This window comes from Vicugna pacos, chromosome 10 (genome assembly GCF_048564905.1).
Source record: "Vicugna pacos chromosome 10, VicPac4, whole genome shotgun sequence".
NCBI classification, from domain to species: Eukaryota; Metazoa; Chordata; class Mammalia; order Artiodactyla; family Camelidae; genus Vicugna; species Vicugna pacos.
This window is the reverse complement of record NC_132996.1, coordinates 26,457,004-26,481,696: the sequence shown is the minus strand read 5'-3', so window position 1 is coordinate 26,481,696 and position 24,693 is coordinate 26,457,004. Positions and strand designations below refer to the sequence as shown.

The window sequence follows — 24,693 nt, the reverse complement described above, 5'->3', positions numbered from 1 at the left end:
GAAGCTGGGGGGGAATGACAAGCTAGATCCCGAGGTTGGATCTGGACCACAACATTCATTATGTTGTATTGGAGTGTGATTTAAACAAATATAAATTCATTCAATAAACTTTTACTGAATACCAGCTATGTGTTAGGCCTATTGCTAGGTAAGGAGGTTACACAAGGATATCCCCTCTTGTATTCGTACCCCCCTCCTTGTATTCTTAATAACATACAGAATCCAGTTTTTATGTCTTCAGTCTATCCTCTGAATCTGTCTTCTAAGCTGCAGCCAAGGATTGTTCAAATGAAAAGAAAGGAGAATGAAAAGAAGAAAGCAGAAAAATGTAGAGAATAATGTAACAAATTACTGTTTACCCACCATCCAGCCTTAGCAAATTTTAATACTTTACAGCTTTTGCTCAGGTCTTTTTTAATTTTAGAAGCTAATAATATTGATCGCTCATGAAGGTATCTGAAAGACATTTCATAAATTTAGACATAAAAATCCTAAGCAAATATTAGCAAATTTATCCAGCAATGTATAAAGGGGTTAATACACCGTGATGAGGTAGTGTTTAATCCCAGGAATACAAGGTTGGCTTAACATTCTAAAATCAAAAAATGTAATTCACCAAAAAGGAGAAAAATCATATGATTATTTTCAATAAATGCAGAAAAAGCAGTTGACAAGAATCAACACTTACTCTAACCAAAATTCTTATCAAACTAGGAAGAGAAGAGAAATCCCCCAATCTGATGATGGGCATTGCATCAATCAGGATTTAGATGAGAGAGAAACCACACAGATAATATTTTAATTAATTTTTTTTGAGAAGATGGTAGACTCATATGCAATTATAAGGAATAATACAGAGAGATCCTGTGTACCCTTTACCCAGTTTCCTCCAAAGCTAATATCTTGCCAGTGTCACAGGACATTGACATTGATATAGCCAAGATACAGAACATTTCCATCACCACAAGGATGCCTCATGTTGCTCTTTTATATCTACACCACTACTTAACTTCTGGCAAACACTAATCTGTGTTATATAAATGGAATCATACAGTATATAAACTTTGGGAATTAGCTTTTTTTTCACTCCGCATAACTTTCTAGAGACTCATCCAGATTGTTGCTTATATCAATAATTCATTTCTTTTTATTGATGAGTAGTATTCCATGATAGAGATATACCACAATTTGTTTAACCATTCACTCATTGAAGAGTAACTAGGTTTTCTCCAGTTTTCAAATATTCTGACTAAAACTGCTGCAAACATTCATGTACAGGTTTTTCATGTGAGCATACCTTTTCATTTCTCTGGAATTAGTGCCCAAGAGTGTAATTGCTGGATCATATGGTAGCTGCATGTTTAGTTTTTTAAGAAACTGCCAAACTGCTCTCCACAGTAGCTGTACCATTTTACATTCCCACCAGCAATATATATACGAATGATGTTTCTCTGAATCCTTGCCAGCATTTGGCATTAACACTATTTTTTATTTTAGGCATTCTGATAGGTATATAGTGGTATTTCATTGTGATTTTAATCTGTATTTGCCTACTGGCTGATGATGTTGAACATCTTTTCATGTGTTTATTTTCTATCTGTATATCCTCTTCAATGAAATGTCAGTTCATATCTTTTCCCCATTTTCTAATTAGTTGTGTTTTTTACTATTGAGTTTTGAGAGTTCTTTATATATTCTAAATAATAGTCTTCTGTTAGATATCTGGTTTGTAAATAGTTTCTCCCACTTTATGGCTTGTACTTTCATCCTCTTAATAGGGTCTTTTGCAGAACAAAATCTGTAATTGTGATAAAGTGAAATTTATCCACTTTTCCTTTTATGGATCATGCTTTTGATCTGAAAAGTCTTTGCCTAGTCCTAAGTCCTGAAGACTTTCTATTGTTTTCCCCTGTGTTTTGAAGGCTTAATCATAGGTTTTTTTTTGGGGGGGGGGTTATTTGTTTGTTTGTGCCTATGAAAGTTCCATTGCTCCAGCACCATTTGTTTAAAAGGCTATGTTTCTTGTATTTAATTGCTTTTGCATCTTTGTCAAAAACCAGTTAAGCATACTTGCATGGGCTGATTTCAAGTTTCCCTTCCATTGATCTGTGTGTCTTTCCCTCCACCAATACCATGTTTTTGATTGTTGTAACTTAAAAGTGGGGTAGTCTGATTCCTCCCACCTTACTTTTCTTCTTTCCAAAATTGTTTTAGTTATTCCAAAATGTTTTTGTTATTGGCCTTTTCATATAAATTTTAGAATAATTTTGTCTGTATCTTTAAAAAAATCTTGATCGGACTTTGATAAACATTGCATTAAACTTGTCTATCAATTTGGGAAAAATTGACATATTTGCTGCATGGGGTCTTCTAGTCCAAAACATGGTACATCTTACCATTTATTTAGGTCTTCTCTGAATTCTTTCATCAGCATTTTGTAGTTTTCAGCATACAAATCTGTATGTGTTTTGTTAGATTTATACCTAAGTATTTCTTTATGAGTGATTCTAAATAGTATTATATTTTAAATTTCTGTGTCCGTATGTTCATTGCAAACATATAGAAAGGCAAACTGATATTTGTATGTTTATATAGCATCCTGCAAGACACGCTGCTGAATTGACTTATTAGTCCTAGGAGTTTTTTGTAGATTCCTTAGACAATTTTGTTGTCTGCAAATACAGACAGTTCTGTTTTCTTCCTTTCTGATGGATATGCATTTAATTCCCTTGTTTTGCCTTTTTTGCACTGAGTATAACTTCCAGTACTATGTTGAACAAGAGTAGTAAAAGCAGATATCCTTGTCTTTTTCGTCTTACGGGGAAAGCATTCAATCTTTCACTGTTAAGGATACTGTCAGTTGTAGCTTTTTTTAGATGATCTTTATCAAATTGAGGAAGTTTTCCTCTTTTTCTCTTTTCCTGAGAGTTTTTGTCATGAAAGGTGTTGAATCTTCTCAAAAGCTTTTGTTTTTTGCAATGATTGATATGATCATGTGATTTTTCTTCTTTAGTCTGTTAATGTGGTAGAATTAGCTTCATAAGATGAATTGGGAAGCTTTGTCCTCTTATATTTTCTGGAAGATATTGTGTAGATTGTCTTCTTTCTTCTTTAAACATACGGTAGAATCCTCTGTGAAACCATCTGGGCCTAGAGGTTTCTTTTTGGGAGTTTTAAAATAACAAATTTAAAAAAATAAATTAAAAAATAAATTAATTTTCAAAAAAGAATATGAAAATGAATATATGTATGTTCCTATATGACTGAAGTATTGTGCTGTACACCAGAAATTGACATAATATTGTAAACTGACTATACTTCAATTTAAAAAAATATATATATACATATATAAATAAAAAAAAATAAAATGACAAATTCAATTCTCTTAATAGAGGGCTGTTCAAATTATCTATTTCATATTGGGTGAATTGTAGTAGTTTGTGTTTTTCAAGGAATTACTCCATTTTATCTAGCTTGTCAAATTTATGTCTGTAGAGTTGTGATATTCACGTATTATCTTTTTAATGTTTACATGGTCTGTAGTGATGTCCTTTTTGTTATTCCTGATGCTAGTAATCTGTATCTTCTCTCTCTTGTTTGTCAGTCTTGCTGGAGGTCTGTCAATTTTATTACTTTTCCCAAAGAATCAGCTCTTTGTTTTATTGTTTCTGTTGTTTTTATGTTTTCAATTTCATTTATTTCTGCTCTTATCTTTATTATTTCCTTCCTTCTGCTTGCTTTGAGTATATTTGGTTCTTCTTTCCTGTGTTTTCTCAATGGGAGCTTAGGTAATTGATTTAAGATTTCTTCTCTTTTCTAGTGTATGGATTTAGTACTAAATTTAGTGATAATTTGTTTCTCTCAGTGTGACTTTAACTGTATCCCACAAAGTTTGAAATGTTCTATATTAATTTTCATTCAGTTCAATGTATTTTTAAAAATCTCCTTGAGACTTCCTCGTTGATTCATGGATTATTTTGAAGTATGCTGTGGTACTGTTATCTGTCTGTTAATCATTTCTAGTTTGATTCCATTGTCGACAGAGAACACACTGTGATTCCAATTTTTTAATTTTTTCTAATGGCCCAGCATGTGGTTTGTCTTGTTATATGTTCTGTGGTCACATTAAAAGAATGTGTATTCTTTTGTTGTTGGGTGCAGTGTTCTATAAATGATCATTAGAATCAACTGGTTGATGGTGCTGTTGAATTTTTCTGTATCTTTGCTGATTTTCAGTCCCTTTGTTCCACCATTTGTTCAGAGAAGTACACTGTAGTCTCCAACTATAACTGTGGACTTACTTGTATCTCCCTTAAGTTCTCTAAATTTTTGTTTCACATATTTTTCAACTCTGTTGTTTGGTGTATATCCGCTTACGATTGCTGTGTATTCTTGATGAATTGACCCTTTTATCATTTTATAATGTTATTCTTTGTCTCTGATAATTTTTTTGCTATGAATTTTACTTTATCTGATATTATTGTAGCCACTTCTTTTCTTTGATTAATTTTACACAATTTATATTTTCCATCCTTTTACTTTCTTTAAATTTTTTTTTGAAGCATAGTTGATTTACAATGTTAGTTTCAGGTGTACAGCAAATCAATTCAGTTATATATATACATACATATATATGTTCTCTTTTCAGATTCTTTTCTATTATATGTAATTACAAGAACTCGAATATAGTTCCCTGTGCTATTTAGTAGAAACTTGTTTATCTGTTTTGTATATAGTAGTATGTATCTGTTAATCCCAAACTCTTAATTTATCCCTCCCCAACCCTTTCCCCTTTGGTAACCATAGTTTGTTTTCTATGTCCATGAGTCTATTTTTGGTTTGTAAATAGAATTTGTATCATTTTTATTTAGATTCCACATATAAGTGATATCAAATAAATAGAATTTGTATCATTTTTAATTAGATTCCACATATAAGTGATATCAAATAGTATTTGTCTTCCTCTGTCTGACTTCCTTCATTTAATATGATAATTTCTAAGTCCATCCATGTTGTTGCCAATGGCATTACTTGATTCTTTTTTATGGCTGAATAATATTCCTGTGTGTGTGCGCGCACGCGCGTGTGTGTGTGTATACCACATCTTCTTTCTCCATTCATCTGTCAATGGACAGTTAGGTTATTTCCATGTCTTGGCTATTGTGAATAGTGCTGGTATGAACATTAGGGTGCATGTGTCTTTTCAAATTATAGTTTTCTCTGGATATATGCCCAGGAGTGGGATTGCTGGATCATATGGTAAGTATATTTTTCGTTTTCTAAGGAACCTCCATACTGCCCTCCATAGTCATCCTTTTACTTTTAATCTGCCTTTATTATTATATTTAAAGTGAGTTTGTTATAGACAGCATATAGTTGGGTTATGCTTTTTTCTTCTACCAAGCCAATCTGTTTTTTAATTGGAGGTATATAATTCTTATATATTGCTGTATTTGGTTTGCTAGTATTTTGTTGAGGATTTTTGCCATTTAGTATTGGCAAATGGTATTAGACCATTTTGATTTAAGGTAATTATTGATATATTAAGGCTTTATCCTGACACTTTTAAATTTTTGTTTGTTCCCCCTATTTATTATTTCTCTGTTTTCTTTTTCCTATTTCCTGTATTCAACATCATTAATCATCAGGGAAATGTAAATTAAAACCAATGCCATTATGCAGTTACCAGAATGGCTAAAATTAAAAAGACTGAAAATATCAAGTATTGGCCAGGTTATGGAGCAACCAGAAGTATCAGATATTGCCGGTGATAGTGTAAAATGGAATAAACACTTTTGGTAAAGGTGTGGCATTTTTTTGTGAAATTAAATAGACACCTAACCTATGACCCCGTTTTAATCCTAAGAATTAACCCATAATAAATGAAAGCATTTATTCCACAAAATATTTGAATTCATCAACCAGGAAGCTCTACTGAGCTTTGGTGTCCAGACTTTTTATTGGGATTTCATTACAGAGGCATAATTGATTGAATCATTGGCCACATGATTGAACATCTCCAGTCCTCCTCTTCTCCCTGGATCTCAGGTTGGCTCAGAGCCCCAACCCTCTAATCGTGTGGTTGATCTTTCTGGTGACCAGCCCCATCCTAAATCATCCAACCCCTTAGCAGAAACTCAGATTTATGATTCAAAGAGCTCATGATAACAAAGATACTTCTATTACTTGGGAAATTCCAAGGAGTTAAATTCACCCTCCCAGTAATCAAGGACAAAGGCCAGTCAAATTCTTTATCATATAAGAAATAGACATTATTATTGCCCCCATTTTACAGGTAAGTGGGGACCTACAGAGGTTGCTCAAAGTCACACAGCTAGTAACTAACAAAACTAGGACTCAAACCTAGATATGTCTGACCACAGTCTTGATACTCTTCACTATATATATTGTCTGAAAGTAATTGTTCACTATTTACTGAATGAATAAATTACTAGGAAAATATCAAAGATGATTCTGAAATTTCTAGCTTGGAGGGACTAAGAATGATCAAGGCTTTTCTAAGAACTTCATTAGTCCTAGATACATATATTCTGCAGGTCCTATCCTATATTAAAAATGTTCTTGTATCCCATGTCAGAGATTATTTCTTTGCTAAAATATCTGAAATATTTAAAAATTTTTACTTTGAAATCATTTGGCTCTGTCTACTTAAATTATGACAGTTTTTGACTTCTTGGCAATCATAGTCCATACATGGAATGTTTGCAAAGTGAGAAAAATCAAACTTAGAAATTATTTTAAATGTGATCAAATGTTCATGAATACCAACCCCAGCTCTTGCCTTACATTCCGCATTGCAGCCAGGGGCAGGGCCGCTGCATTGCACAATGGCAGGTAGCATCATTCTTATAGACTGCAATGCAAATGTGCCCACTGGAGTTGTCTGATGGAATAGTTCTGGCCAGGGAGTCAGGGGAAGGATGAAGAAGAGCCCCCATCCACTACACAACCAGAAGTAGCAGGGATCACTTGTATTCACATCTCATGTCCAGAATTTAGTCACATGACCACATCTAGCTTCAGGAGGGGTTGGAAAGTGTAGTCTTTTGCTGGGTGATATTGTGCCTAGTTAAAATTCAGCTGATCTATTAATAAGGGAGGAGGGACATATATGGCAATCACTGTCACAATTAAGTTGAATAGCTAATGAAGTTGATATTAACTTATACTGGTAGACATTTGTCTAAATATTTATTGATTGAGATTTTATAGCTTTCTTTTTGTATTTTGGATTCTATTTTGGAAAAAATGGGAGGAAGTGGTCTTAAATGATTGTCTTAAAAAACTTGTCAGCTCCAGGTGGGCCTTTGGTACCCAATGGATACAAGACCTCTGAGGGTGATGAGGCCAGTAACCAAGAGAGGGAACCCAGGTTGAGTGGGATCTCTCTCAGCTCTGGCCCCCCTCCTAGACAAGAAGGTAGCTTGGTGTGTGGCCAGATTCCATATGCAATTTGTGAGGCAAAGAGAGTGTAGACACTTAAACATTAAATATTAACTAATCCTTATGTAGTTGGGGAATAGCCCACAAAGGTGGAGAAGAAGGAAGTGGGAATGGGGGTGGGGACAGGGAACAACAACCAGAATGAGGCTCAGGGCCAAGAAATAAAGAGGGAGACAAAATAGCACAGATAGACATATACAATGGTAGGTTTCAGGGCAGATTACAAAAGTCATTGTGAGTCATTAATGGCAGTGCTATTGTTTAAAAATAAACATAACATTTAGAGAGCTCCAGGCTCTGAAGGAAAAACAGAGGTTGGATTACTTAAGACCCTGTCCCAGGATACTTATTGTCTATAAATAAATATATATGAGGTAGGGAAAGTAACTCAAATTACTTGGTTCCTGTAAAAGATAAACTTAGTGCTCTAGCCTGAGAAAAGTCCTGATATGAACTGGAAGGAGTCCTTGGTTGGGCAGTTGGGGGTCTGGGTTCATGTTCTGTGTCTGTCACTATTTGAGAATGTGAGCTGCTCTGTGGTAGGTAATGCAGAGTTTGATCCCTGGATCCCACCTATCCTAGTGCCTGGCACAAAGAAAGTTTTTAGTAAATATTAGGGAATGAATAGTTTATTAAATGAATAACTAGCTGTGTGTCCTTGAACAGGGACCTTTTACCAGGGGTCTTGACTATAAAAGAAAATATTGGATCTAGGTGGGCTTCAGGTCCCCAGTGACCCCAAATTTTCTGGACATGAGGACTTTTATTTGGTTGCCATTACCTTAAAAAGTGTTTATCCCATAGCATGCTGAGCCCAGTCTAAACTCAACTTACAAGGCTCAGCTCAAAGACTGCCTCCTCCACAATGTCTCCCCTACCCCTTCCCTCAACAAATTCTGCCTCTGCTAGTACGTAGTCTGCCTGACTTACTGTGAGTTTGGTTCATCACCTTCCCACCCTCGACTTGACCTGTGACCTGAAAATATGAAGTAAAGTTAATACTTATGTTGTACTTAAAGTGTGCCAGGCACTCTGAAAACTTTAAAATCGTCAGTGCATTTAATATCTTAATAACCCATGAAGTAAGTACTATCATTTTCCTCATTTAACAGATGAAAAAAATGGAGGCACAGAGTGAGTAACTTACTTACCATTAGGCTACTTGAGTGGCAGGGACAGGATTCAAATCTGGGTAGTCAGGCTCCAGAATCCTTGCCCTTACCCAGGACCTTGACTTGTTCCCATAGCAAATACCCCATAGCAAACAAAAATCTCATAGTTTGGCATGTAGTAGGTACTTGTAAAAATGACTCTTGAATAAATAAACAAAAGCGGGAAACTGGAAGCTGGGTATTAGAAGGGCTTGTGGTTCCCCTGATTACCCATTTGCCCAATGAGCAGGGGTTGGTATGTGGTTCAGTGCATCCACACACCCACTCATCCATCTGTCCATCCTTCCATCCACTTGCCCAGTCATCCATCCCTCCATCTAGTCAATGAATAGTTACTATCCTACCCCACCCCACAGTGGGTGCCAGTGATACAAAAATGAATTGACATAGAAGTAGTGACAAGTATGACAGACAATGGCGGTATGGTATGACAGGAGCTACGCAAAAGAGGGTGCCACTAACTGCCTAGGGGGAGTCAGGGAACACTTCTTAGTCTATGGGACATAAATTCAGTTTGGGGTTTTTAACCTGATGGGCCAGCATCCTGCCTAATCCCAGTCCATGTAGTGTGACAGAACAACCTGCCTTCTCAGCTGCTGGCTACAGTCTTGCCTTGGGGACCAAGAACTCTGGTGTCCTTGCTGGATGCCATGCCTCTAGATTGAGCCATACCCCTTTGGACTGTGATTCTGACTATTGATCCTGACCCTTCAGCGCCAGGCCCACAGTCAACCATGGCCCTCTTGCCAGATCCCATCAGCTCCCGCCCTTTCCTCTTCTGCAATAGCCAGGGCGCAACATGTCCCTAAGCATGTGATAAGACATAGACCTGGTACCTGTAGTTTCCCTGATCTTTAGTATCCTTGACTCTCTTCTCAGCTTCTAAGGAGGCACAGGGAAGACTAAGCAAGGACTCAGTCCAGAACACACCTGAGAGGGCTCAGCGTGGATGCTGCTTGTCAGCACTGTCCTGGCCTCAGAAATCATCCAGATCCCTGCCTACCCCAATGTTCAGGAAAGGCAAGGGGCTTACTGAAGGGCATTTAGTAAAAGGGACAGGACTGGAACTCAGGACTTCTGACAACCAGCCTGTGTTCTTTCCTTTATACTAGGGGCTCTGAAATCCATTTTTAGTAATGGAAACTTTCTCAAGGAAATCTTATACAGATCCCCACTATATAAAGCAGAAAGCCTCTGCTTCATTGTCTCTGCCTCCCTGTGTCAGCCTTTCAGTCAATTCTTATTTTTTTATCATTAGTTCTCAACAGTGAAAGTGGGACCTGTGAGATCTTACAGGAGCTGCTTCCCTCCAGCCTGTTTCCGCCCATCTCACATTCCACACTGCAGCCAGCGACCTTTCACAGACCCAGACCCATCTGTGCCATCTTTCAGTTTAAAAACATCCAATCACGTATTTGGCCAACAATATTTATTAAGTGCTTTCATTGCGCAAGTTAAGAGTTTGATGGACAGAACAGATAATCCTTGCCTGCTTTTGGGGGATGGGAGAGAGAACAAATCTGTGGGCACTCAAATTGCTAAACTAGGCATGCTGATCAAGAATAAAACTGGGAGAATGGCTTGAGGTCAGAGAGCTGCACAGGGGCTAGTCCTCTGAGAGCCTCAAAGGTCACTGAAATTATTTGTCTTTATTCTAAGAGCAAAAGGAATGCAATTGAATTTTTTTTTCCTTTTTCGTATTGTTTTTCATTATAGGTTACTACCAGATATTGAATATAGTTTCCTGTGCTATACAGTAGGACCTTACTGTTTATCTACTTTATATATAATGTAACTGAGCAGGACTCTATTGTCATCTGTGACCACATGGTATTTGTAACTGCTTAATTGTCTTATAGTTTAAAGGGTTTTTCTCATGCTCCTGCCTACCAGGGTTAGGCTGGAGAAGAGGGAGGCTTGAGTGATCCGTCCAACCTCTTTATGCTGCTGCTTATGGGGATCATACTCAGAAATAGTATTTGGGAGGCAGAATCTGCAGACCAGCTGATGAATTGGATAAGGGGGTAAGGAAGAAGGGGGGATCGAGGGCAATACCACCCATGGACCTGGGCGTTACAAGCCTTATTATCACCCCCCCCACACACACACACAGTTTAATTAGGAATACGTGGTTTCTTTGACACACAGGAGCTGGGCCTCAGCACTGGCGTTGCATGTCCTGTGCACTAAACATTCCCTCTTGAGCCTAACCTCATTCAGGCTCCATTAAGTGCATAGTTTGAGGAGACAAAGATATCCACCTGTGAAACAACCGTCCCACTTGGTCATGGATACAGATCATTTCCATTATGCGTGTCTGAAGTTCTGTGGTTTGTGCTGCTGCCCACATGAGAGGGGACACTGCTCTGGAGTATAGGGAACACCTGAGTAGCAGAAGCTCTTTGATAATGAACCATGGAAACTTTTCTCTCAGATAGCATGCGTGCATCCTGAGGCATCGTTTCCCAGAGGAGCAGAGAGTCCATTTTCTTGCTTCTCTTTGATTTACAATTCATAGTCTAGGAGGAATTCAAGAATTGTTTGGTATTTGTGATAGTTGCAGGTGGCAGCTAATAAATATTTTGCACATTAACAATCCATAGTACTCTTAGGGTTGTTTATAGTAGGTCTTCTTATAGCATGATACTGATTCTTTATGGAATTAGATATTGCTTTAAGGAATGATGAAAATCACAATATAACTGGTAGCATTTATGTGATAAAATTAAAATGTTTTGGAATATTTTCTTTTATAGTTTATATGTCTCAATAATTTTTATAAATTTGTTTTAATACAGAAATATAATTATTATGAAATATATAATTTATTATGTACTCCCATATTTGACCATGATATATAAAATTCATAACATATATTTTTTAATCTAAAATATCACTTTAATCAACATAAAAATAATGTCAGCCAGGTGCATTTAAAAATAAAATAAAACAAAATAACGCTTTAAGAATTTTGCTAATAATGCCAGTTGCTACTGGAAAGTTTTTCCAAATGGAAATGAATAAGTTTAAAAAAATCAAAAACATATGACTCAACAAAGTTTATTTAATTTTGGACCTTATTGTCACTCAAACAAAATTGTTTGAAAATCTTGTTGATAACTGTATAATTAGTGATTTTGCTAAGGTGAAGGCAAGGAAAAATTGATGAAATATGTAATCATTTATGAATCACATATTTCTTTTCACTCATATATTATTGTCCATCAGTAAAACACCATTAAATTCAGTCATCTTTGATATTTTCTAACTTTCAATCCTAAAAAATCCATAGCTTTTGAGCAAAAGAATCCTGACACAAAAAGAGTGCACTGCCTAATTACATGGAGTCTTGGAACAAGCAAAACTAACTTACAGTGATAGAAATTAGATGGGTGGTTGTCTGGAGTGGAAGGGAGGGACATTGACAGCAAATAGGCAGAAGGAAACTTTCTAGGGTAATGGATATATTCTATATACATGAGTGATTGGGGTGATGGTTACATAATATCTTTGTCAAAGCTCCTCAAACCATGCCCTTAAAATGTGTGCATTTTATTGTATGTAAAAAATACCTCAATAAAATTAAGAAGACTTTATCTATTAATAAGTGAGTAATTGGTTTAATCTGATGTATAACTTTTAAATACTTAGACTTCTGTTATGTGAGCCCCATTGTATTTTTGGCCGGGGCCCCAGGGATAATGCCTTGGTTTCCAACAAGAGTACCTGGGCAGATGATGGTCCCATTGCTGAGATGGAGAAAGCACAGGAGGGGGCAGGGCTGATATGCAGCTGGTACTGGCTGTGCCCACAGGGAAAACCACTGCTGCTCTGAGCCCCTTTGGCAGCCCAGCTGCATGGACTTTCCCTGTGACCCACAGATCCTCTCCAGCATCTAAAGTATTAATATCTGGCACAGCGGTGGGCCTTTAGGATGCTGATCACAACCTCTGGGGAACTGTTGGTGCCTGTGCCCTAAATATTTTTAATACCACTGCTGGTGGAATTGGGTAAGGAAGCATGTAAGTCAGAGTTCATTTGGGAAAATATAAAGTTAGAGGTGACTATAAGAACCCAAGTGGAAATGTCAACACAATATTATGTAAATAGCTAAAAGCTACGAGGAGAGTTCTGGGCTGGAGGAGGAGATCGTTGATCCTCCACTGCCGACAGCATCATGTCCAAACTCCTTTAAGTTTATTATCCAGTTCCCACCTGTCTTTCCAGCTCTATCTCCTGCCACTTCCCTGCCAGGATCCCTGCCATATTCTGCTTCCTGATGCCTCTGTGTCCTAGGACACTCTATTCCAGGACCCCTGCCTGGAAAGCCCTACCTTATCTTCTTCATCGGCCATCCTCCTCCTCATCCTTCAGGGCTCAGCTCACACATCTCCCTCTTCCAAGGCCTTCTGCCTTCTGGTCTGCCTTCCACAGCCCTCCATGTAGAGGAGAGCACCCTGCCGTGTACACTTCTGTTTAGATCCCTGCCTTTTGCACTAAGCTGTCAGCTCCTCCAGGTCAGGATGGGGTCTGGTGGCTCCCTGGGCCCAGCAGAGAGCTGATATGGAGCCATTTTACAGAGTTCTGACTGTATTTACCTTAGTCCCACCCTTACTCCATCACCTCTGTGCACGTTGAGCTACACATTTAGACAAACCAAACTTGCTCTTCTCGAATGAATTGGCTCTTAAAGACAAAGACCACTCTTTCCACATCACTCCTCACTCTCTCACAGCCTGAGAAAGAGCCCACAGATGAAAAGAACCGAGGAACCTGGTCAAATGAAACTGAATCTCAGCCTGGACTCTCATGAGCTGAGTGACCTTGGGGAAGTTACTTAACCTCTCTGAGCCTCAGGTTTCTCAGGTGTTAAGAATGGAGATAACAATACCTATCTCATAAGATGGATGTGAGGAGTGAATGAAATAATGTATATAGAAGTGTCCAGTGATTACCAGGGGCTGGAGGGTGGGAGAATGATAGTTATTATTAATGGGTACTGGGGAGGGTATAGCTCAGTGATAGAATGCATGCTTAGCATGCATGAGGTCATGGGTTTGATCCCCAGTACCTCTGTTAAATTTAAAAAACAATAAATAAACAAACAAGCCTAAATACCTGCCCCCACTTCCCCCCAAAGAAAGAAAGAATGTTTACTGAGGTTCAGTTTGGGATGATGAAGTTTTGGAAATGAATTGTGGTGATGGTTGTGCCACAATGTAAATGCAGTAATACCACTAAACTGAGCATTTAAAATGGCTAAGATGAAAAAAAAAGGCTAAAATTGTAAGTTTCATGTTATGTATATGTTACCAAAATATAAATAAATAGATAAATAATATCCCTAGTAAAAGAAGGCAGACACACACAAAAAGCATGGTCCCAGGTACACAGTGGAAGATTTGTGTGTCGGAGTTTCTTTCTTCCTTCCTCTTGAATTTCTCTTCACCTGGGTTCCCGGGCTACAGCCAAGAGGCAGGATGAGGGAGAGCAGGACGGGTGTCGAGGGAGGAAGTGATTAAATGTTGAACGAGGATCTGGTGGTTGTGGGGTCAAAGCTAGGATGGCCCGTTGGGAAGGCCAGGCATCAGGAGGCGGGCTGCCTTCTGGCCTGGAAGGAAGAGGATGTCCGGAGGTCAGGGATGACACTAGTGTTTTTGGCCATGGGAGAGAAGTGAGATATCTAAACTAAGGAGGAAAGGCGGGTGGGAATTGCAGGATGTCCATATTGGCCTATGTGGCAAAAATAAATGCTTCTGGAAGTAAATACATACGTAAATGAATAAGTTCAGATTTTTTTTGTCTCCAAATCCATCATCTTGCTCCACTTTACCAAGGACACAAGTAGCATAATAAGCTGAGAAGGGAAACAGAGAGATTTTTAAATTCCGGTTGCTATGGGGAAATTACAAATGAGGTCTGACGCTATCTTTGTTTCTTTTTCATTATGAAAAATACCTTGCCTGACATGGGCACCCTGCCATCATTGGGAGAACCGTGAGAATCCAGTTTGTTCCCAAAACACTGCCATAGGGAGGTGAGGTCAAAAGGGAACATGATTTTCCCCCAGGGCAGCCCAAACCAAAAATAAATAAATGAATAAATGATAAATAAATTATGTCCTAGGAGAAATACTGAAACAGGAATCAGAGCACATGGCTTCCAGTCTGGTGCTTTCACATCCCAGCTGGGTACCCAGGGGCAAGGAATTCCTCCTGTTTGCACTTCAGTCCTAGGGTGCTTCTATCTCTCATGTTTGGAATCTAGGATATACATTTTTCAAACCCTTGAACAGAACAGCAATGGAAGTTGGAGAGAGAAGAGAAAATGCTGAATGGTGAAGCTGAATATCCTAGAGCTAGCAAAGAGGTCCCCCAGCTCATTCATCCATCCATCCATCCATCCATCCATCCATCCATCCATCCAGTATTCCCGTCTGAGTAAGTACCCTGTTTCTGGCCCTGTGTAGGGAAGTAAGAACCAGAAACTGGATCAGACTCAGCCCCTATCTGCACTGAGCTTGCAGTCTAAGGGATGGAAAGGATGATGTGGGGGCAAGGCAAAGGGATAAATAAATGATTATACCACCAGGGGCGATGGGCCTGGGGACTGAGGGTAAGGGTATAGTAGGGGTGCAGAGTGGGCAAGACTCACTCAGCTTGTGGAGGCCAGGAACGGCTTCCTGAGGAAGAATCCATTCATGGTAGATTTGAGATCCATTCCAAGTAGAAGGTCTCCAAGCAGGTAAAGGGGGAAACAGCAGAACAGCATATGCACAAGTGTGTGACCCAGTTATTCCAATCCCAGGAGACCTTATAGCTCTTCAGGTAAAGACATCCCAGAGTTTTGGACATGATTAGACCAGAGTTTCTCAAACCTGAATCTGTTGACCCCTTGGGGCCAATAGATGTATTTTCAAAATGCTGAGATGTGTCTCTGAGATCTTCTAAATATTATATTTCATTTTAGCAATAATTCAAGAAAGTTAAAACAAACATTCTGAGTTGTCTGAAAGACCACTACCTCCCATGCTACTTTGGCATTTACTTTGTGTTTGTGATCACTCCGGCACCCAATAGTGCTATGCTAATTGTAGCCTGACCAGGAAAACAGGGAGGGGGACTTAATGTAAATGGTGCTTCTGTGCCAAGTGGAAGTCAAATGGGATCTTGGTGCACTGTCAAAATGAAGATTTTCCAGGGGTTTTACCAGGGAACTGTGGTGGGAGCTGCCTGTAGCACACAGTGCTATGGGTGTGCTAGACTCCAAAGAACTGTCAGATTTCAAATAGCAATTGAATTTCAGCAAAATCACATCTTTTGTCACATGAAATTGAAGTGTTATTTGAATTTTATAGGTTTTATAGTTTTCTTTTCCATTTGTCTTGGTTTAGAGTTGTAGAAGAGCTGTAAGCACAAGGAATATATACTGAGTGTTGTGCTTATAAGTATGTGAGTGGTATTAAAATTAAAATAATTTGAGTCAACTTTGGAGTGAGTCTATGAGAATTTTAAACAGGGGCCCATCCATTACTTAAGTTTGAGAAACATTCTGTTAGCTGCTGTGAACAATTCTCATCATTAATAATTTCTTATTTGAATCTAATGGGGTCTTTCCTGCTGCCACCTAAGGTGAACCATAACTTATAAGATGAACCATAGCCTATTATCGTGTAGTTCCAAGAAAAGGTACACAGGGCCTTTAGGAGGTAACTCCATCTTCCAGGGTTAGGCATGTCTGACATTTTTACCATTTTCCACTGCCCCCAATATGCACCTTCTGTTGCAGCCATGTTGCAGAGGTTGATACCTTAGTGGTGTTTACTGAGCAGTTTGGGTAAAGTCAACCTCTCCAAGCTCCAGGTCCCTAATCTGTAAACCAAGCAGGCTAATAAAACTTTACCTCTCAGGGCTGTTGTGAGGATTAATTGGGCAGGTGCCTGGAATGCAATAATAATTGTTCTAATAGTCACCATTAATGCTAAACACATTTCCCCCTCTATCTCATTTAACTTTCCCAAGAAGTCTGCATGGAGATAGTTTATCTCAATTTTATAGCTCAAGAAACAGGCTCATAGAGGTGAAGGGAATTTGTTCAAATGGCTGAACTGGGGTTCAAGCCTAACTCTTAGACATACAAATAGCCTTGTCTTGTAATCTTTGCTCCCAAATACTCACACCCTGGCAGCTCCACCTATGGAAATCCTGCCTGCCTTTTAGAAATTCTTAATAGAATTAAGCTCTCCTCCTGTGTGCTCATACCTTTAGCTTGGCCTCATTGATTGCAGGAATTTAATCTCATTTTGTATCAAAGAGGGTCAGTTTACCCAGGACACACCCTTGGGGGTTGGGGGCTGGGGACAGATTATCTGGGGTCTGGGAACAATCAAATGTTCTCTGGCTCTGAGCCCCAGCCTAGTGAAATCACCTACACCCAGAGCCCCTTCCCAGAAAACGTCACCACTCCTTTCCCTTGGCTGGGTTCCCAGGGGCTCACTTGGTGTTTGTTATACTGAATGGAATTGAATGGAGTCCAGCCTCTGACCTGTGACTACAGTCTCTAATTTGGACAAGTCATTTGAACTTTATGGGCCTCACACTCTGTGTAACGGTGTTTGTGTGTGCATGTGAAATGAGTGCTTAATGCAGTTCAACCTTGCTTCAACATTCTGTGTTTTCTAAAGTTGTAGCCAGAGAATCAATATGAGACCTGTGGCCAAGTTAAGTTTCTTGGAGCAGGGCATTCCCTGTGATAACATTTATCATAGTATATCTTCATGAATTGTAGCAAGAAGGGGAAAAAACGAATATTGCAAACAAGACTTAGCATAGTCATACTTGCCTATCAGGGAATGCCACATACATCAGTAGAGAAAAGATTTTACTTGTCTAGAAAAATACTATGGTCAGCCTTTTTGGATGGGAAAGGTGGGTCTTTCTTCCTCACCCCTTGGATAGGGTCTGATCTGGAAGGGGAGGGCAAAACAAAGAAAGGTATAAATTGCACTGTGTTAGAGAGTAATGAGAGTTTCAGTATTGTTCATGGACTGCTTGAGAGTCTAGAAAGTAAGAAGCTTAAGGATAGAGGGGAGAAATATATGAACTTTAAAGAGGGGAGAAGAGCCTACAGAAAGATGTAGCCAGTCGGGGAAAAGCCTTGTGATAGGGGAAGGCTAATAAATCTTTAGGAAATTAATATTTGACATTCAATTTCTTTCTTGTCAGTAATGTAATTACTTTCCATCACCTGTAGCTCTTCAGTAATAGCCTTGGGTTAGTGCCACTTTGGGAGAAAGAAGGACAGGGATGGGGGGTGTTTGGTGTCCAGCATGGGGCAATGGGGGTCAGGCACAGAGTACAGCAAGGACCAAGGGCAATGATCAGAAGCAGGACACAGCAGAGCTGCTGCAACAGTTCAATGCAAACTGGACTGACTAAGAAGGTAAGATACCTTCCCAAACCCTTGGAGATATGGAGGAAGGATCTGAATTTCTGCAGTGTTTCGCATGAAGAATTGGTTCGTTTCACTATTATTTAACACTTTATTGAGATATAATTGACACAGAAGAAACTATACATACTTAAAGTTTATAATTTGATAAATTTTGACATATTACATATGTGTTTGAGATCATCATCACAATAACGAACATTTCCATCACCTCCCCAAATTTCCTTATGCCCCTTGGCACTCCCTTCCTCTGACCCCTTCATCCATTCCCAGACAACCACTAATTTGTCTGAAACGATAGATTAGTTTGCATTTTCAATGTCTATTTCTCCTTGAGTGAACCTTAGTAGTTTGTGCCTTCAAGAAAGTTGTCCAGTTCATCCAAGTTGTCGAATATGTTGACATAAACTTGTTTGTAATATTCTTTTATTGTCCTTTTAATATCTGCCAAATCTATAAGGATGTCACTGGTCTCATTCCTGATATTGGTAGTTTTATCATCTTTCTATTTTCCTCATCAGTGTGGCTTAGAGGTTTATCAATTTTATTGATCTTCTTAAAGAACTTTCTTTTGATTAAATAGACTTCATTTTTGTTTTTGACTTCATTGATTTCTGCTCTTAATTTTTTCTACTTTCTTTGTTTTAATTTGTTCTTTTTCTTGCTTTTAGGTGGAAACTGACATAATTCTTTTGTGACCTCTCTTCTTTTTCTAATATATATATTTTATATACATCTTTATACTAATATATATTGTATTTAGTGTGTACAGTTCTCCCTAAGTACTGCTTCAGTGATCCCACAAATCTTGATACTTTGTGTTTTCATTTTCATTCAGTTCAAAATAATTTCTGACTTCCCTCTTGACCCATAAGTTGTTTAGAAATGTGTTATTTGGTTTTCAAATACTTGGGGGATTTTCCAGAAATTCTTCTATTATTGATTTTCAGTGTAATGACACTGTGATCAGAGAACACAGTTTGTATGATCTTAATAATTTTAAATTCATTGAGACATGTTTTATGGCCCCAAATGTGATCTGTCTTGGCAAATGTTCCATGTGCATTTGAACTGAATGTATAATCTGCTGTTTGGGCTGGAGTGTGCTATAAATATTAATTAAGTCAAGCATTTAATAGTATTGTTTAAATATGTATCCTTACTGATCTTATGTCTATTCTTTTTCAATTATTTAGAGATATTGAAATCCAATTACAACTGTGGATTTGTTTATTTCTCTTTGTGGGTATATCAGTTTTGGATTCATACTTTTAAACTCTGTTATTAGGTGCATCAATATTTAGGACTGTAATGTCCTCTAGATGAACTAAGCCCTTTATCATTATGTAATAATCCTCGTTGGCACTAATATTATTCTTTGCTCTAGATATTCTACTTACCCATCTGTTCTTTGTTTCCTTTTGCTCTTCTTCTGCCTTCTATTGGTCTAATTAAACGTTTTAAATAATTCTGTTTTGTCTCCTTTGTTAGCTAATAAGCTGTAACTCTGTTTTGTTATTTTAGTGATTGCTCTGGGGTTTAGACTATACTACTTAAAATTTTTACAGTCTACCTTTAAGTGATACTATGCCATTTCACATATAGTCTGTGTGAGATAATAGAAAATATACGTTGGTCTCTGTGCCCAGTTCTTGGCACAGAGATCCTAAAACCCTCGTAATTTCCTAAGTGATAAGAACACTAGGAATATTTCTTATTCTAATATTGGTCTTTGACCTCTGTTTCTGATACAGAGCTCCTGAAACCCTTGTAATTTTCTGGGTGATAGGAGTGTCTTTTATTCTAAGGAAGTGACTCTGGGTAAGGCTCTTGGATAGTTCCTGGATGAAGGCTGGTCACCAGAAAGACCAAGCCATGATTAGAAGCTTGAAATTTTCAGCTCCACTCCCCATTCTTTTGAGAAGGGGGAAGGGCTGAAAATGGAGTTAATGATCAATCATGCCTTTGTAATGAAGCCTCCATAAAATCCCCAAAGTACGAGGTTCAGAGAGCTCCCAGATTTGTGAACACATGGAGTTGCTGGGGGAGTGTTGCACCTAGAGAGGACATGGGAGCTCCATGCCGCTTCCCACATACCTCACTCTAAGCATCTTTTCCATCTGGATGTTCACCTGTATCCTTCTTGTACCCTTTAATAAAATGTTAAATGTAAGCAAGTGCCAGCTGCTCTAGCAAATGGATTGAACCTGAGGAAGGGGTTGAGGGAACCTCTGATTTATAGCTAGCTGGTCAGACACCCAGGTGACAATCTGGCCTTTTGGCTGGCATCTGAGGGGCAGTCTTGTGGGGCCCTGCTGGTGTCCAAGAATTGCTTCTTGGTGTCAGGGGAAAACGCCACACATTTGGTGACCAAAAGTATCAGAAGTGAAGTGTTCTGCATGAATAGTAAAGGAGACACACAAAAGAGAAACAGTAGGGAAGAACTAGGTTTTTTCCTACACAGAAAGAGGAGAAAAACTGAGTTGTTTCTAATGCAATATGAGAATTGTAAAATAGTATAATTTCATTACCCTTCTCCTGCTCTTTGTACTCTTGCTGTCATACATTTTATTTTTACAGATGTTATAAACTCTATACTACCTTATTCTTTTTGTTAAGCAGTTAATTTTCTTTTAAATAGATACAGGGGGAGGGTATAGCTCAGTGGTAGAGTGCATGCCTAGAATGCACAAGGTCCTGGGTTCAATCTCCATACCTCCATTAAAAAAATTAATTAATAAAAACCTGATTACCTCCCCCTCCCAAGTTTTTTTAAAAAAATAGATACAAATAATGAGAATTCTTACATATTTCCCCATGTAGATTCCCCTTCTTGTGCTTTTCATTCCTCTGTTGGATCCATATTTTTAGATGGTATTTTCCTTCTTGCTGAAAAAAATTCCTTTAGCATTTCTTTCAGTGTTTGTCTCCTAGTGATGAATTCTTTCAGCTTTTCTATGTCTGAAAACATCTTTATTTTTATTTTTCAGAAGGGTATTCTCACTGGATATGGAATTCTAGGTTTCACAATTTTTTTCAGTACTTTAAAGATTCTGCTGCACTAGGTTCTCACTTGCAGTGTTTCCAATAAGAAATCTGTTGTCATCCTTATCTTTATTCTTTTTTATGTAACTTGCCTTTTTCTCTGGCTGCTTTTGATATTTTTTTTTATCACTGATTTTGAACAGTTAGGCTATGCTCTGCCTTGTAGTTTTCTTCATGTTTCTTGAGCTTCTTGGCATTCACTGAGCTTTATGTTCTGTGGGTTTATAGTTTTAATCAAATTTGAAAGAAATTCAGCTTTTATTTTTTCAAAAAAGTTTTTTTTCTGTCCTCATCTTCTCTTATTTGGGAACTGAAATTACATGTATATTAGACTGACTGAAGTTGTCCCACAGCCCACTCATGCTCTTTTAATTCTTAATTCATTTTTATCTCTGTATTTCACTTGTGTAGTTTATGTTGCTATGCCTTTATATTCACTAATCTTTTCTTCTGCTATGTCTAATCTACTGTTAATTCTATCCAGTATATTTGTCATCCCAGACATTTGAGGATTTCATCTCTAAAGGTTTTATTTTTGTCTTTTTTATATCTTCCATGCCTCTACTTTCTGAACATATGGAATACAATTATAACAACTGTTTTAATGTCCTGCTCTGTTCATTTGAACATCTATATCAGTTCTGGGTCAGTTTCAATGGATTGATATTCTTTTCACTATATAGTGAGTCACATTTTCCCGCCTCTTTGCATGCCACTACTGAGCCAAGACTTTCCTGACTGCTCCATCCAATGCCCATTAAATGTAAGTTTTCCTAGTTCATCTTGTGGGAAGAAACACTATTCCTGGACACTACTGGCCACTGTCACCTCTAGTCTGTTAGGGTGGTTCTTTCCCTGGGCTTGGTAGTTTCCTCACATGCATGTGCTGATTACTCAGCTGAAAATCTCAAGTAAGACATTCTGTGAATCTCTGGCATTCTCTCTGTGTGAAGTTCTCTTCTCCCTGTACAGTGCCTATTGAACTCTAGCCATTCCTCCCTCTTGAAAATTTGAAAAATCATCATATGTTACAATCAATAACTATATTAATAAGAATATTAATTCACATTTATTGAACAGTTACAACTTCTGAATGAGGAAACTGAGCTTAGGGAAGTTATGTAATTTATCAGAAGTCATTAAAACAAAGGTAATCTGTCTCTAACACCCACTTTTTTAATCCTTTTTTTTAAATTGAAGTTCAGTCAATTACAATGTAATGCCCACATTTTAAACCATCAGATTGTACTATGTTATCATATATTTTGTGTGTTTTATTTCCTTATTTTTATGAGATTCTATTAAATCTATGATGTAGTTAATAATGAGTGGCAGTTTAGAACAGAGAAAACTTAATATTTAAATTAAAAACTGAGGATAGAATAAGAGAATGTGAGGTCATGTGAGTCACCTAATAATAATTACTATCACTAACATTTATCAAGCACTTTTTGCAGACCAGATGTTTGGTTGAATGCTCTGCATACACTACCTATTTTATTCTCACATTCTATTCAACAAATACTATCTCCATTTTACAGACAAGGAAACTGAGGCTGAGAAAGATTTAATTAAGTAGTTGCCTACCATCCCACACTAAGATGGCGGATCTAGACTATAGACCTGTCTGCTAAACCCATGCCGTTTACCACTCCACTAAATTGCCTGTTTGGGGAGGATCTGGAATGACAAAAATAAATAATGTGCTCTCAGAGTTCATAGTTTAATGGAGGAGATAGGAGTGAAAACAGTTGCATTATACTGTTCTTTTAGTGCCGATTTACTTGGTTGCAAGTGACAGAATTCCAATTTGGCCTAGCATAGTAAAAAGGGAAAAAAATTCCTAGGTAATCATGCAGGGCAAGAAATCAGCTGGACCTTTAGGACAACGGGACTCAGAGACTGGAATCTCCTCAGGATTCTCTCACTCTCTGACTCCTGTCTATTTCTTACCCTTTCTTTCAATAATTTATTATAAAAAATTTCAATATACAAAAATATTGGAAGATTGTACATGTATATATACTATCACGTAAATTTTACAACTGTTACCATTTTGCAGTATTTAATTTATCACGTATTTGTCCATCCATTCCTGTTCTATTTTGCATTTTGGATTTGTTTTCTCAGATTAGCTTCCCATCTGATGGCTTAAATCCCCATCTCATACCTTACAGTCTTAATTCTGCAGCTCCAATTCAAAAACTTCTATGGCTGGACTCAAATTCACCTAACTTGGGTGTGCGCATGCCACCTGGACTAACTAAGGGGAAGGTATACTGTAATAGCAGCCCCCAATAGGACTACATGGTGGTCAGGGACAGAGAGTCAGGGAATGGAAGTAGGTGAACAAAACAATTAAAACTGTAATAAGTGCTGCGACAAAGGGAACAGCAGGGGATTGTGGGAATGCAAAGGGCGGCACCTAATCCAGTTGAGATAGTCTAAACATGGCTTCCTGAACTGAGTCTTAAAAGACATGAGAAGTTAAGCACTGGGAAAAGCTAGATGCTGAAGAGTTCATGGAACTCAAAGTGCAAAAGTAACAAAAGAGTCTGAGGAGGTATAAACTAAGAAAAGAAAAATAATGTGGCCATACAGGTGTACTCCAGTGTTGAAATACTTTATGGTGCAGGTAACAGTGAACTGACTCTCAAAGCTGATTGTATGCTTGTTAGTAGTTTGAAATTGGCCTTTGTAAGAGTACTTTCACCATGGAAATCAGTAAGTCTACAAATGAGGGCTTTCTTTTTTTTCTCAGACTGGTTAAACATTGACCAGCACCACTGGTCGCAGGCTATAAAGACCTGAGGATTACTATTATATCTTCTCCTGATGTTCTCTCATGTAGGCTGAAGTATTTCTGTTGTAGAAGTTTCTCCTGAAGATTCTCTTTCTGGTCTTGGATTATTTTCCCTTGATGTTTCATTCATTCATTCATTTCACAAACCTGCCTACAAGGTGCCATGCTAGTACTGGGTGCTGCAGATAAGTGAATGTGTGCTGACACCACCAAGAAGTCATGGCACCTGCTGTTAAATACTCCCAGGAGCCTAGGGCCAGTACCCTTGTTCCTGTCTGGACTTCACAGAATATTTTACCATGAACTAAAGTGGACAGATTGCTATTGGAAAAGAAAGATTCTTAGCTTGTGGGATTTAGAAAAATAATAATCCATTAACACTGATAGAGTCCTTGCTGGCTCCAGGGTACCTCCTGTCTGGATCCCATAGGAGATTATAATAGAGGTTGGCAAACTTTCCGAAGTACTCTACCAAATCCACATATAACCATGAACCATATTCAAATTTTATTTCCCTGTAATAGTAAGTTCAGACTATCTTCATTAGCAACAATTATTGATCAAAGTACTCCCTGAACTATGCTAGATTACACTTCCTGACCTTAAGAAGAGTTAGGACCCATTAAAATATATATAAAGAAAAAGAAAAACAAACGTAAATAAGCATAGTACTTAAATTAGAGAATCGTAAGAGTGAAAGGAACTATGGTATGCCTCCTTTTGTATGTTGTATTTTTCACTTTCCTAATAGTGTACTTT

General features: G+C 37.9%; 1 protein-coding gene across 4 annotated transcripts in view; it reads left to right on the top strand.

Annotated features, from left to right (window-relative positions):
- Positions 1-24,693, top strand: part of POLD3 (DNA polymerase delta 3, accessory subunit) — a 165,518-nt gene that overhangs the window by 67,718 nt on the left and 73,107 nt on the right. The gene's annotated exons all lie outside the window — the stretch shown is intronic.